Below are 16,231 nucleotides of genomic sequence, written 5' to 3'. Positions count from 1 at the left end.
TCTTGTGCCTACTCTCCTTTTTAGCCCTTTTCTATCTTTGATGCTTGCAAGAACAACTTCCTCTACACAGATAATATCATGTTCCTCATCAGGAGATGAGACCTCTTTCTTGGGATGTGGGAGTTGTATTTTATTCCCTTGGTCTAGAGGATTATTTCCTCAGTAGATAACATGTCTTAGAGCTCCTGAACTCAACACTGACATCTCAGAAGCTCAGTAAAGTTATGCATGTGTTCCCATCTGAATTTCAGAAGACTGATACCCCAAATCAGTGGGCCCAGAATTTTATATAATCTGAGTTGAAAGGGACCCATAATCTTCTGTGCAGGGAATTCCAGACAGTTATTTTGATAGTGTAGAGAATTTATTAGCCATTATTCAGCAGTCTCTGACTCTCATATTAACGGTGTAAAAACCACATCTACTTAATCTGATGTATTTGCACTGATGATTAGGGAGCTTCCATACTTAGATACTGTTTTTTTCTAACTTAGGTGGTCTGAATATTACCTTGGATATTCAAAGAAGAAAAAGAAAAGTATTTAAACTCCCTTTGAAGCCTGATGGGATGCCTTCCTCTGCCAACGCCTTAAGATGTTTTCTCATTAGATATGATAATTTATGAAGGCAAACTGTAAAAAGAAATATAAACCCAAAGCCATAATATACAAAAATAAATCCAATGTAAATACTATTACAACACAAAAATATGGTCTTATCTTAAAAGTTTGTTTCATGTCAAATATTTTAATTTTCAAGCCATTGCTTTTTCAATTGTGCACATTATACAAACAGATAAAATCCAACCTGAAAATAGAAACTTTAGTGTCTTGTGAATTAGGCCATACATATAAAAATAGACAATTACAGTGAAATCCTTCTTTCTCAGCAGAAGAATGAAATGAAAAATAAGCACAAGAATATTGCAATTTGTTGAGACTGTGTAGCTTAAAGACATCTGAAATTTTTTTACAGTTAATTTTTAATTTTACAGTACAATCATTATGAAAAAAAAAAATACCAAACACATAGTGTTTGGTTTTTGAACACATGTGGTGTAAGCAAAAAATAAAAAGTAAACAACAGCAGTCTAAGAAACTTTAGGAGGGAATATACTAATTTCCAAAATTCTTTTAAAAGTCATGTTTTAGTTTTGTTAGATCTGAGACTGCTCTTCTCTGATAACTCTTCAAGAAGTAGTTTCCCCCATTTATATTTCAGTGCAAACTTATATTTTCAAAGTTGAACTTCATCTAAACTGTAAAAATATGTTAGAATATGTTAAGATAAAAATTAAAATAGTAAAATTAAAAAACATTAGATGCCTATATATATCATACTGAACATGGCTGTTCCTTCCATGAAAACCACTAATCATTTATTTAGTTTAGAAAGCATGCCTGCAGGTTGCAGTGGCATAAATGAGAAGTACTTAGTAAGGAATTGAGTTTGTTTGCCTTACAAGGCTACTTCTACTGTGAAAGATGTTCACTTCATATAGTAATTAAAGGAAAAATTCATCTATGGTATCATAGAAAACCTTTCTAGTTTGGGGCTGAGTTTGTTTTTTTTTTGATTGAACAGTATGTATTTAACTTTTTTTTTCTTGAGAGAAGGCAATGCAATATATATGTGGTTAAAAAAAAAAGGAATGCAACTGAGGAGATTCTGTCCTACCACAGTTTTTTTTTCCAGTAGCAAATATAGCAAATGTAGTGATGACTATCACTTTGTCTAGTGTAGCTCATCAACGCCTCAAGTTGTGGCACTTCCTTATATCCTTCTGGAAACTGTTGATCTTTTAATTTCTTTGGTATGAAACTTTCAGATTTGTGGGAGTTGCATGGCAATCTGATTCCAGTTAAAATACTGTACACCATGTATCTTTGAGATATACAGACAACTGTATTATTAAATGAGACTTTAAGACATTTCATTACAAAGAACATAAAATTTCTGTAGTATATATTACAGTTCTCAGCAGAAAAACAGATCAAAGAGTCACGTCTTCAGAAAATGCTGTATTAAATGGTTGTTTACAAGAAGCCTTTTAACTCTATCTCTGCAACAAGAAATCATACGAGGCTGAATGGTTGCAGAGACATATTGCAGACTAAGTGCAGACAATTTATTTGCTGCAACCCTGCATTCCTGTGATGTTTCCCTGTGTGTCCTTTAGAGTAAAGTGGAAACACAAACAGGAAAGTGCCTTGCTTTGTGATAAATGAATGTGTCTGAAAACATGAGACAGTGAAAACAGCCAAAATAAGTGATCCAGGGCTGTGGAGCACATAAAAGAAAACGGGAGAGAATTTCTTTATAATGCCAATTTAATCAGACCTTCAGTCCCAACAGCCACAGCAGCCAGCAGTTGAAATGAAGATATCATGCTGTTATTCCTGTTTTGAATTAGATCCTTTCTTGAAGGAAGGAGACACGTTCTTATTCATGTAGCTTTAGGTTTAGCAAGCTCTAAATAAAAATGTGGCACCCATTACTTTGTATCTGATCCACTAGCACTCTTAAATATCTCTTCCTAATATACTGATGCTAATACCCACTGTCCTACTTGATAGCAGGTCTTCCTGCTCCTTCATGGTATCATTTCAGAAGAGTCAGATTTGAACCAACGGGGTTAGCAGAAGCAGTTGGGATTGTTGCTGCAGTGGAAGTTCTTGTAAAGCACAAGGTGAAGACTGATCTGCCTTATTCTCATCATTCTTTACCCTGTACATTATATAATCTCTTCATCTTTTTCTTTCAACAAATGTTTTTGTGTAGGAGTAATCATTTGTTTTTATATAGGCATCACATAATGAATGCGCACCCACTTACCAATAATCGGAAACCAGTTATTCTAGAAAGAAAGACACATTTTCTTTGTGTCAAAAACATTGTTAGATTGCTGGCTATAACCTTATATATGTACTGTGTTGACCAGGAGTCCCTGAGAAAATATGGAAGCTCCATGAAGCAGATAATTTGACGAGAAATTGAGCGCTCAAAGTAGCTAACATTTCACCACATTCTGTTGAGATATCAACGTGATGGTGACATCTGTAATGACAGGTCACAATTTGTGACAGCAAACATAGCACCAACCCTTTCTCTGTGACCCACCTTTCACTGTTTTTTATTGAAACATCAACCAAATGAACCTCTGTGGCAGGTGGTGTTCTATGTAGCAGGTTCCTTACGTTAGTAAATATGAAGTCCTCTGAAACTTCTGTCTTGACAACTTGATCTTAAAGGGCAGAACTCATTGTCATCCATCCTCAGTGCTTGCAGCCTTGAATGGCAGAATGCTAAGTGATAAGACTGCTTGAATTTGTAGCAAACACGAACTGGGGCCAGAGTCTCCTCAGAACCGCAATACAAATTATTTTATCCTGTGATAGATACCTATAGAGAGAGTACATGCCTTCAGAGGGAATTTCTAAATTCAAAGGAAACAGTGAACCACCCAGAAGTACATGTAGCAGAGGTAGCCAACATACTCTGAGACCCTTGAGCCATTCTGGTATCCTGAGTACAGTGGCACCCTTAGAGGAGAATTGACATACACTAGTCAATTTCAACTAGTGAAATTAAGTTATTCTGAAACTTTGAACCAATCTGTCACGGCTTCCAAAGTTCTGCAAAATGGTGAAGATCACCAGTAGCTTTCTGAAGCATTTGATGCCTAAAACAATGGAGGATGTTCATCACATTTGATGAGTGACATAGAATAAATTGTTTTGGTGGTAATAATAATCTAACAAGTCTTGGAATGCTACCGCTTTTAGATATTAGAGAATTTCTTCACTTGAAAACCACAGAAATTACAAACACATCTGAAATCAGACCTGATTTTCAAATGGAAATTTCAGTCAATGCTAGAGATGCTAAGGAAACTAATTTTTTATAATTTATATTATATAAATGTAATGATAAATTAGCTAAAAGCAGTACTAGAATCTTATTTGGTCAAGGGAAGACACAAGGTGAATACAGAGAAAACTGCTAATGTTTTGGTGTTTGGGTAGTACCAGATTTCATTTCCTTTTGATGTTGTGGCCAGGACATTGCTAAACCTCATCAGCCTTTATTTATGAAGCCAGATATAGATAAGATGGGAACACGTGGAGTAACCATTTCAGTATTAACAGGGGCAGAAAATTGTAGATAGAAACTTGTTTGACTGGATGAAAAGGGTTTATCTCAGGATGCCTCTCTGTGTCTCTGTGTGTACCAGCAAATTTCCCTGGAATTCTAAAGTATTTGCATATATTCAGACACACATTATCTGAATGCATTATTCATATTCAAATTATTTTTAGTAATTAAAAAAAAAAAAAAGAAAATCATCCACTGAAGGAACACAGTTCTGCCAGAACTCGGGATAAAAGTGATGTGACTAATAACCAATCATCTGACAACATATTGGTGTGCAAAATATCAGGGCTTAACTTTCCTGCTGAAGTAATTTTCTGAACTGCCTGCATGAAGCTCTCTTGTGGTAGTTTGCCTTTCCAAAATTTATGGATTGGATATGTGAAGAAAAAAGCTGTGATTTGTCTGTCGAAAAATGTATTGATTTAAATAGGCTTTCCTGTATTTGCTGTTTGAGAATAATGTAGTACCAATTTAATGGTCTATATAAACTGTTTCATCTGTTATTGAATTTCAATGTATTCTTTCTGGAAAGACTTTTACCATAATTAGGCCAGTAGGAGTAACAACTTCAACTGAGAGCTTTACTAAAGGAAAAGACAACTTGGGCTTGTGAGGAACATTGCATGATAACCAAATGAGTGAAAACTAATGTAACCAGAATGGAGAGAAAAGTACAAACACTACAGAAGGCTTAAATTTAGAGGAAAAAATATGAAGTAATATTTAAAGTATTTTTTTACTGCTTTTTTCTTTCCTTTCTCATTCTTTTCCTTTCTCACCACAAGACCAAATAAGAGTGGAAAGGGTTTTGTCATCCCTCCACTTGTTCAGAACTGCCTCTATGGAATAACACTGGAGTTCTGGAATGATGCATTTGGGGACCACACTTGAACTGGCACCTAAAAGAAGATAAGGTCATGTTCATGTGATTCTACAGGCATTTTTAGCTCATCAGCAGTGTGAAAAACAACCACAGTTATAGTTTACAAATATCATCATGCTCCAGCAAGTCACTAGGTACTCCTCCTACCACCCTTGTTCTGCCTGTTACAGCAGCTATGCTTGGAAATTGGCTTCTCTTTGCTGCAGCATTGTCAGCAGTTGTCCCAGTTTCAGCATTAACAGATTCAGAGTGAGAGGAAAGGAATAGATGACTTGGACGTACCTCTCTTAATTTTAACATATTTTGTCCCTAAAATCCAGCCAAAAGCAGAGATGATCTCCCTCCTGCCAAGATGAATTATCAAGGGCTGCTCTCACTTTCAATGAATCAAGAGTTGAAGCACCTCATTGGTCTTTGAAATTCTTATCTAGACTTTAATTTTTCACTGACATACATGAACGTATATATATAAATGATTTTGGAGTAATGCCTGCACGACAGTGTGAGATACTATAGTCATTGAGACTGTCCTAGTATATTTTGCTTAGTGTGGCACCTTTTCTTAACCACATGCTTCCTCTTGGTTTTGCTTATTTTTCCATCTGCTTCGATTACACATTTACAAGAAAAGATGAGAAATAATCACTAAGCATTATCACAATACCCCTGTATAATTCCTGCACTAAATGACCACTGATCAAATCCAATGAAAGCAAAACCTCTTGCAATATATATTATCTACCCTTTTTCTTTATGCAAAACACATAACAAATACGTTGTCTAACAGATACTATGCATGAGTTAGGAATTTCCTGACAAAGAGATTCTCCAAGTCTGCTATTGTACCATCCTAGTCATGGGATCAGGATCTACAGCTTAAACCACTCATGTTTGACACTCATCAGGCTGTCTGGTCTTCTGCTAGATAATTCCCACACAGGATTTGAGATTTAGCTAAATTCAGGAGCTCATCCCAGAATACAGGCTAGATGCAGCTGGCCCATTTTAGAAGACAATTGGCCTGATAGTATATACCTGAACAGGCAAGCACTTGGCAGCAGGCCCAGAAGTTCTTTTAATAAAGAGTCTATCCAGGCTGCATAATGAAGGAGGGATGTTTTGGCTTGACTATCTACAGAACCAATGCAGTATCAGGTATTTTAAGAGAAGTCATGGCCTGAGATGGCACAAAAGTATCTCTCTTGTTTGATTTTCTCTGCAAAATGTAAAAAAGCCTGTGAAAATCCTTGTCCTACAAGAGAGAGTTGAATGAAAGCAAGGCACTTGGACCATTGACATGTTTTCCTTTATGTTCCTTGTGAAAAAAAATTTAAAAAATAAAAGTTATGTAGCATTAAACCAGATAGTTTCCTCTTAGAAAGAAATTTACTCATCTTAGCTGTCCTTCTGTGATTGGTCTAAATATGATCTAAATTAATCTTCAAATGTGATCTAGATGTGTTATAAAATTATGGTTCTTCCCAGTAGATATCAAATTGAGACCATGTTTTTCTGACTGTGCTCTTCTAAAGGCCCTGGAAAAATTGCAGTTTAGGGCAGGAGGGATACTACAAGAATTCTGGAGCAGTCTGAAAAACAAATAAAGGCAGAATGAAATTGAAATGAAGCAGAGCAAAAGTAGAGGATGATAAAAGCCACCTCATAGGAAGACAGTCTGTAGGAGAGAACTACAAACTAGGAACAGTAAAAATTGAGCAGAGGTCCAGAACTGGCCTTTGGCTGGCTTTTGCTGTGCTGTTAGAGATGGATAGGCAAAGTTTAAAAATACACAGCTAATGTAAGCCTAGATATGGGTATAGGCATATGTCTAACTGTCGTTGTAGATATCCTGTGAGAATTTAGACATGGTTATCTAGTCTTTCCAAGAAGACATTTCTTGAACTTGTGAAATTATTAAAAAAATATAAATTCAGATTTCTGGAATTGCTATGTTTATGAAAATGTAAAATCTTTATCAGTGTATTGTGGAAAATTAAATTTATACTTAGCTGGAAAAAACAATCTGCATTTGGAATGCCTAGCAAAGAAGAATCTTTTTGTTATTGTTGTGTTATATAAAAAAAAATAAAAGCCATCTTGACACATTTATGATTTTTTTCCCAGTATTTTCTGCATTCTGGCAAAACATCACACAGTCCCTATCAAGATAGTGAACAAATCTGTTGAAGAAAAGTATATATTCTGTGGAAAAATTTCCATGTTTTGAGAGCTATTTTCCTTCAGGTGAGTAAATATCTAATGTATGAAAATTGCATAAAATAAATGAAAAAATAGTATTGATAAATTCATTAAAGGGATTATAGGATATGATTTATTAAATTATAGGAATTACTATTCATGAACTTTTGAGTGATATGCTTTGACTCCTGAAAATGTGTGCCACTCCTCTCCATTATTTGGGTAGGATAGATTGCTGTGCTCATGATGGAAAATCCAAATTTTTAATTTCTGAATGAATAATTGAAAAATTAATTGATCTAGAAAATTTACCTTCTAAGGAAATAATTTTATGATCCAGAGCAAAATAATTGAGGGCTGCTGAGTTAATACTAACATTTTACAATCTTTTAGAAAAATTGTAGTCTTTCACTGGAAATTGAATATGTGACCAGAAGAAACTGCATGCAAATTTAGAAAGGAGCAATACTTTTATTTGCAATAGTGCTGTGTTGGAAATTTAAAACATTGGCGTATTTAATTTCAGCATTTTTTGCATTCTATAATTTTATCTAAAAATTATGTGACATTATGAAATTTGGCCATTATCATAAAATGAAATCTCAAAAATATGTTTTAATCTTTATTTAAATTAGTATTTTGCATTATATAGTTAGATTTAAATTTTAGCTAGTAGCCAATGTACGCTGTATCTTTTTGAGCTTCAATATTGTTGTTCATCTTTTTCCTGCTTCAAAAAAATATTTAATTAATAGTATATCACATATCTGATGGCTAAATGCAACTCTAGGAACTTTCATTTTCCATCTGCTAAAAACCTCATTTCATCAAGTGGAATGCTACTATGTTTTCAAGCGCTTTTTAAAAAATAACTCTGTATATAAATCTATTATATTATTCTAGTAAATGCCCTTTTTTTTTCTTCCTTGGATCATGTTTTGTATGTCCTAGAACAACTGTGTTTAATAATCACCATATCTTCTTCTCTCTTAAAAGAAACCAGAACTCAGTGAGAGGTGAATCCTGCTTTGTGTGGGATGTGTTGTTTCTCTTTGCATTCTTCTCTTGTGAATAATGCAGAACTGTCATCTTCTCTCCTATCCACTATTTTCACCCTTCCCATTTTCCTAATCAAATTATGAAAGAAATAGTTCTCTGTAGTTTCTCAACAGTGGCTGTAACACATCAGAGTAATTGGTGCATTTCTGAATGATGTTTCTCTTTGCTGTACATTATACATGAAAAAAAAATGTTCAGGAGCACCTGTTTCTTCCTCACTGGGTAGGTGTCTAATTTGCTGTGTATATTATGTTCAAATAAAAGCATAGTTGCAGCATGATAAAAATGAACACTACCAAACACAAGAGAGGAACAAAAGTCAAAAGTAATCCACAGTTCTAAACCTCAGACACAGCACAAATTCTGACAAAAGTCTCCTTTATTGAATTAGGTCTAGTCTTTTTCTGCAACCCATATATCCTTTTGATCTTTTGTTTTAAAAAAATTATTTATTTATAGTTGGTTGCCACATACTAAGTATTTTCCGTATGCTTTTATTTCAGAAGAAAAATGAGGTAAAAATATCACATTAAGAAACAAAATCCAATTATTAAGCAGACTTCAGCCTTTTACTTCCTTCATCCTTTTGAGGAACAAAAGCAGTACAATAGGAACAAATGAAACAAATCAGTTTATAAAAGAATAAAATATTGTATCAGAGCAATAAAAACTGCCTCCTCACCAATGCAGCTGTTCTAGATTTACAGGCTGAGGATTTTGTGTATCTTAGTAATTGCAGCAGGCAATAGTTATGGATTTTAGCCACATATTGTCTGTTACCCCTTTCACCTCTCCCTCACATGTTCAGGTCGTGCATAACTCCCTCAAAAAAAAAAAGACAGAAACACCCATGGGCTTGAAAATATAAAAAAAAATTAAAAATATTCACAGATTTACTATTAAGACTATATTTAATTTGAAATCTCAATAAATTTAATGTATGAAATAAGAAGTCCTACAAAATTGTCTTTGATAAAAGTTTTGCCTGGTTGATTAAGCTGTTATAATTGAAATTTCATCTATGTGTCATGCATGTTTGATACGACTCATCAGTATTCAGTTAAATGAATATATATATTTGAAAAATACTCGCCATGTGGGCTCAAATTGTCACATACTGGGAATGGCAGTGTGGTGCTATAATATTTCCCTGCCAACCCAAGGGTTATTCACGTGAAGAAAATGAAGTCTGATTACATGCCATGTATTTTATTTCTGAAAAACTACACTACTATCATTAAAATTATGTCATTAGAAGGAGAAGCTTTTATTCAATGATTGACAGATAATTTCCCCTGAGTAACAGATATAATAGATATAAGCCATTTTTTAATGTGTATAAAGTCCACTGAACAAAAATAGTAGTAATAGTATCTGAAAGCATTTATGTATGCCTGTTTCTTTAAATGTCAAGTCTCTTGTGCCAACATTTTTCAAAAATGAAAGCACAATACAACTGAGTTCATAGTGCTGCAAGCTGCTGAAAATAGATTTTCATAAATAGGTTTGTATAGACATTTCTATTGATTTACATATATTTTTATATTGTTATCTATTTAGTGGTGATATTTACAACTTTAATGGTAAGTTTGGCTTTAAGCCAAACATTAAAACCTTTTTACTCATTTTCTGCTTTATTGTTTTGATTTTATCCATTTGATTTAAAAAGCCCCAAAAGTACTTGAAACTATTTTAGAGATCTGAACACCTTTTAATACATCTCTGCTTATAGAAAAAGCCTCAGAGCAGAATTGCTTAAAGAACAAGTAATAATACCATGTATGGTCAGATAATTATCTCAGATATGTGAAAATTATTTAGGTGTATTGCTTTTAATAAAGAATTTTTCTGCAAGCAAATCAATTTATCTTATCTGATGACGTTTTCTAGAAGAGATTTTGACCTTTGTGATTTATTTCTTTGTGCGGTTGTGAAGCATTACTACAGAGGTGTGTGTGACAAATAAGTACTACTTTGAAACTGCAAGCATAAACATGCCTAGATATTCCAAACAAATGAGGAATATAACAATGAACGTGGAAAGCATCATATACATGTCAAGATTTTTAAAAAAAATTAAAGGAATGACAAGACATCTAAACACAATTTGCATTTTTTCATCTGCCCCATGTTATTAAAACACGAGAGTGTTCAGAAATGACTAGCAACAGCTCAGGACTGGACTAATGCTCAGTTCCATGAACAAAATAACAACCTAGTTGAGTCTGAAGGCTCTTGGTAGTTCAAGAATAAATTGCTACATTGTGAAGACAAATACTGATTGCTGTTGCTTTTGGATATACAGGATAAGGTTTTATCTTTTTTGTATCATTCCAAACACTGGTTGTTTTTTATTGCAGTGTAAAAGCATATGATGCTGTCAATATTCTGTTCTCAAACCATTATCTACAGACATTCTTTTTCCTCAGTTTATTTTTTATGTTCAAATCTAGAACAAGCAATGATAAACCTTTTCTTCCCTCCTCCTCCCTCTTCTCCCACTCCCAAATTTGTCATACTTTATCTTTATTTGTAATGACAACATGTAAGTACAGAAAGAGCAATGTCTTGGACTCATTCTATCCTACTAACACAGAGTTAGGAAGCCTTATAATCCTAGAAAAGTCTCTAAAAGCAATTGAGAACAGTAAGGATTTAAGTTGCTCTTGTGTGAGGTTTTGAGTATCCTCACAGGACATTTTTAGCAACTCCATCATCTTCAAAATGTTTTTAGGAGCTAGGTCATCACTTGGTAGCTTCAGCTAAATGCCTAAAGCTGGCCTTCAAAAACTGGAATGAAACCAGGCCATAAGTCAGGTTGTCAAGTTTAGAATTGAAAACAATCAGACCATTCTGTGTAGGAGATGCTTTCTGGGGTGGACGGTCTGAGACATGGCTAAGACCTCTATAATCTAGTTAGGTGTTAGAAGTTTATTTCAGGGCGTGGGAGAGAGAGAGAGAGAGAGGGAGCCTGCTATGAGCCAGCAGATAGAGCTCAAAGCGGGCTCAGAGAGAAGAATACAAAAGGGGGTAAAATATGAATACATGAGCTCAGGACTTAAGATTGCTAAGAAAGAGAGTAACAGAACAGAAGTGAGAGAGCCGGGGAAAAAGAACAGTAAGAGTGTAGAAAGAGTGCGGCAAGATGGCTAAGAGAGCGTAGCAAGAGAGACCAAGAGAGAAACCGAGAGAGAACTCTCTTTTACAATTACTTATATAATCTATAAATTTGAATATTCTATTCCTTTCACTAACCAATCTTTCTAAGTATACTAATACGGTAACATTTGTGTGCAACCTATAGAAATCACAGTTTTTGCATATTTTTAATTATCTCAGGGTCCTTCAGACCTTTCCTTATAAGGCTAGGAAGAGGGGTCTCAGCTTAGTTTTATTGCAGGAAAAAATGTGTTCTGGCATACCAGACCGGTTTCTTTGAATTATTCAAACAGTGCTATCATTTGTATTTCTTCCTTAGCCTTTCTGGCTAAAGAGTCATATTTATAACTTCTTTCTAATTCTACCTTCCCAACAATTCTGAAGTTTTTAGAGAGAAGAATTACTAAATATCACTTCCTGAAAACATTTGAAGGGTCATTACAAGTGACACAATCATATAACAGAAAATGGTCTCAGGAGTCACATTCTCTGCTAAAATCAGGCATGTAAAATAACTCTTTCTAACAAACAAGGTACATTGGTTACAGATTTTGTTACTTTTTATTTAAAATTGAGTTTACTAATGTAGTTTTTTTATTATTATTTTAGAACTGCAATAAATCAAATGTTAATGCAACAGGCCACATTACCACTTTTTTTTTTTTTTTTTTTTTTTAATCTAACTGGTGGGTAGTGGGAACATTCCACTACACATATCTCTAGTCTGTTTCTGACATTCCATGTGTTCTGAAACACAAATTTGTGCCAGCTCCTATGTTTCAAGCCTAAATTCTACAAAGAAAAATACAACCACATGTTTCAGCAGGTTGTGGTACCATTACATACGATCAGAAAAAGGAATAAACTGCAGTCAGTATAATGTCCAATAGGAAAAAAAATATGTCCTTATATCTATCTCTGAAACAAAGAGATGCAATCTAAATATGCAATTTCATAAAAGAGGTACAGAAGACTACAACTCCTCCCAGTATTCTGCCTGTATAAATGTTGACCAGGAAACATTTGCATTAGAGAATCTGAGTCATCATATGAAACAAAGTTCCTCAAATTAGGAGCTCAGTCTTTTTAGATTTCCTTTAGACACAAAAGCGATAGATAACTTGTAAACAGAAGTACTCCATGTCAGAGAAACCTTGATTTAAAAAATCAGATTTAAAGAAGTTGATAAACTCCTAAAATAAGATTTTAGGAGTATGATTTATGTTAAAGGTAAGAAGTTATACCTTTTGTCAAAGTTTTTGCAGTGTGTTTTGTCTTGACCACACACGAGTGTAACATCTTTTAAAATACACTGGTCATATCCAAGATGGCAACTACTGTGTGATTCCTTTACTATCCAGCTCTTACTTTTCAAATGTTTAAAATATGCTGTGATATTAATCAGTCGAAGTCATTGAATGAGAGTAGGTTACAAAATGTGCATCTTGATTTGTTTTCTCTAATTGTAGTAATATTATAGACCACCTGTGTTTCAATTAGCTCGTCAGAAAGGTGTTTACCTGGGGAGCATATGATTTGCAACAGGAGATGTAAATTTCAGTCATCAAGTGCTCTGCACTAGGGACCATTTTGATATTCAGTCATATTTTTAATCTGTCTAATTGTTTTATTTTCAACCACTTTTCTTTGAAAAAATATAGACTCTTTCCTTTTTAAAAAATGTTAAAAAGGGAAGCTTAAATGCTTACTTTAGATATTTATAGGCTAGGAACTTTAAAATAGGCAGCTGGAGCTTTAATCTAGCTAGATACCAGTATAACTGCTTTTTGTTTCCTTTCATTTTGGAGGTATCTCCTTCTTCAAATTATAATGAGGTATCTGTCAATTTATTGTAGGTATGAATTAAGTATGATCCATTCCCGTTAATTGTTTCAAGAAGGGACAGTACTTTCAGCAACACTCTAATTTTGTAGTTTTGGTGTTGATGACCAAATATTTATGATTCTGTCAGTCTAATTTTAATGTCCCCATAATATAAGGAATTGTATTTATAGCTTATATAAAATATACAACTGATATGTAACCAGAAAAAGATGATTTGAAAATTGAAATTAAAGAATTGGGAGGGGGGGAGGAGGAGGTTATCTGTGCATTTTTCTTTTTCTTCATGTTGACATTTGAGAATAAGAAGAGGGGGGAGAGGAAACAGGCATGTTCAACACAACAAAGTGACAGTTCAGTTTCTGAGGTTTTTTTGGGAAAGGATAGAGCAATTATTTTCCTGCACGTTTGCTAGACCAATACCTGAATTAGCAGAAAAATAAAACATTAGCCACCTATAGAGCAGCTTGTGTCAACCCAGATGAGGGGTCATTTCTGCACATTCTATTGGATTTTGTGAGATAGAAATATTAGCTGACCCTGTAAAGAATACCAATTTCAAGTTTTTGTACACAAATGGTACCATATTTTGAGGCTGTGTGAGGAATTCCTGCAGATGGCCAACTATGGGTTTGCATCTGATGCTTTCTTGCTTAATAAATGTCCTAGAAATAAGCAGGGACTGATCTAAAACCTGTGTTAATGCCATTTGAATTTTTATTGGACACTTTTGAAAAGGTCTGATACTTCTTACTGATGGGAACCTTACAACCCCTTGTTTCAGCTAAACAGTGACTCTTAATCTGATACTCAAGTGAATTTGGTGAACTTCAGAGAGAAAAGTAGGAAACTGAAAATCCAGGACTGCATTAGCTGTTGTCCTAGCCAAATACTACTCTGATGTGCTACCATTTCATAATTATTTTACTTTGTTTTTTAATTTTGCCACAGAATGAAGAACTGTGATATATCTGACCTCAATCCTGCCTAGTTTATCTGGTTGTTTTATTGCAAGATTTTGTAAAACAAACCCAAAAAATCCCAAAAAGGGGAAAGAAAAAAGGCAAACGAAGAAACATACAACTTCTCTATTAAATGTTTAAAGCATGCTACATTCTAGAGTTCTACACAACCCTGTGGAGATACTTCCGTAAATTATTAAAATAATAATAACAGAAACCATCACAGCTATTTGAGCAATGTTCATTATTACCAGTATCTTCCTGTCAACATTAATACACTCTGTTTCTCCTTCTTTGTGAGCAGATAGGGAAGCAAAGAGGGAGAGAGAGACTGAGAAAATAAAAACCTGACATATTCTAAGCTGACATAGTTTTATTCATTTTCTTTCATAACATGAAATTATTGGGTGTCAAATGACCTGCTAAACAAAGAAGATAAGCAAGCCACTTAGGTATAGTTAATAGAGTGCTAACTAAAACTCCAGCACACTGTTACAGTTCACTAGCTTAGTAACACCATGTAGGAAACAATACTCCATGACCCTTAATTAACATTATAAAATAGCTTCACATGTTTTGGAGATTGTAATTGTGAGATTTTGCAAAGACTAAAGTGAATAAAACTTACTGTGCATTGTTGTATACTGCATATATAGGTTAATAAGATCTAATAGGGAAAACATTATGAGTCCCAATTACAGAACAAAAACTACCTTTTCTGTTCACGATGAGTGTTCTCCATAGACCTTTAAATTTTATTTAAAGGCTAATTTCTGCTCAACAGCTTCTCCTATGTTTTATAGAAGGCTGATATTTATGCATTGCAGTACATTTTGGGATTTACCGGTATTATTTAAAATAAAATGAGCATTTCTCCTGATTATTTTTTCTGTGCACCATAAGAGTTATGTACTTAAATTGCTATTAGGTGAAAATACGGTTTTGTATAAATAATTTGAGATTTTAATGTATGAGTTCCTTATTCTAAGTGTTTTTGCGTGTGTGTGAGTAGAGGGGAGAAAACCTAGATTGTTTCTTATTTTCTTCCAGAACACTGTTGTTAGAGACCTACTGCTGTAAAAAATGATATGTACATCACATCAATGAATTATTGCATTTTCAATAACATGAAGAGATGTTGTTCTCTGCACGGATGAAGACCAGGAAGTCACAAGACAGAAGAAACTTACCTGATAAGATTTGTGACAATCCATCTCTTCTCCCAAGTAACAAGAGATAGGATAAGACAAAATGACCTTTCTTATTGGATATTAGGAGAAATGTCTTCCCTTAAAGCTTTATCAAATACTGAAACAGGCTGAAGTGGAGGAGTCCTCATCCCTAAATACATATTTAAAATACATGTAAGGGAGACTCTTAGGAACATGGTTAAATGGTAGTGTTAGTTTTGCAAATGTTTGGACTTGATATCTTAGATGTCTTTTCCCATTTAAGTTACTCTATGATTCTATTATCAATAATTAATCTGCTTAAAATGTATTTGCTGTGTCTTAAAATTTAGATTATCTAAGTTATATTAAATACTCGTAAAAAGCAATTCAACCCAAAATGGATGTTTCCAGATGTCTGATGAATCTCCTTTCTATATTCTTGTACTTCTGATGTCCTAAAGAGAGCCTAGAGTGAATAATTTAGATTTACAGACACAGTTCTTAGGCATCATAGGCTAATCCAAATGAAGGTAAATTTCCATGCAAAATCAAGTTGATGTTTCCAGATGCCAAAAGGCACTTGCCAGTCCCTGGGTACATGAAGTGAATCTGCCTCACAGAATCACAGAACATTTGGAAGGGACCACAGTGGGTCATCTGATCCCTTCTCAGGCAGGGTAATCCCAGAGCACATGGCACAGGACTGTGCTCAGACTGTTCTTGAACGTCTCCAGTGGGAGACACTCAACACTCTCTCTGGGCAATCTGTTCCAGTGCTCAGTCACATACAAAGTAGAAAA

At 34.3% G+C, this 16,231-nt stretch overlaps 1 long non-coding RNA gene across 2 annotated transcripts; it reads left to right on the top strand.

The window, feature by feature from the left end:
• The first annotated feature begins 6,103 nt into the window (after positions 1–6,103).
• On the top strand, positions 6,104–15,829 carry LOC148184835 (uncharacterized). 2 transcript variants are annotated; one of them, XR_015772005.1, is made up of 3 exons: positions 6,104–6,193; positions 7,163–7,282; positions 15,310–15,829. It is a non-coding gene; the product is annotated as an uncharacterized LOC148184835 (long non-coding RNA). The 2 variants fall into 2 exon arrangements; XR_015772006.1 differs by lacking the exon at positions 15,310–15,829 and adding an exon at positions 14,249–14,697.
• The last annotated feature ends 402 nt before the right edge of the window (positions 15,830–16,231 follow it).

This window comes from Pseudopodoces humilis, chromosome 2, assembly GCF_049639895.1.
Source record: "Pseudopodoces humilis isolate 2021_Gansu_Grassland_sample_001 chromosome 2, ASM4963989v1, whole genome shotgun sequence".
In the NCBI taxonomy this organism is placed as follows: domain Eukaryota; kingdom Metazoa; phylum Chordata; class Aves; order Passeriformes; family Paridae; genus Pseudopodoces; species Pseudopodoces humilis.
Note: the sequence above shows the minus strand (reverse complement) of the source record. Positions and strands in the feature narration are given on the sequence as shown.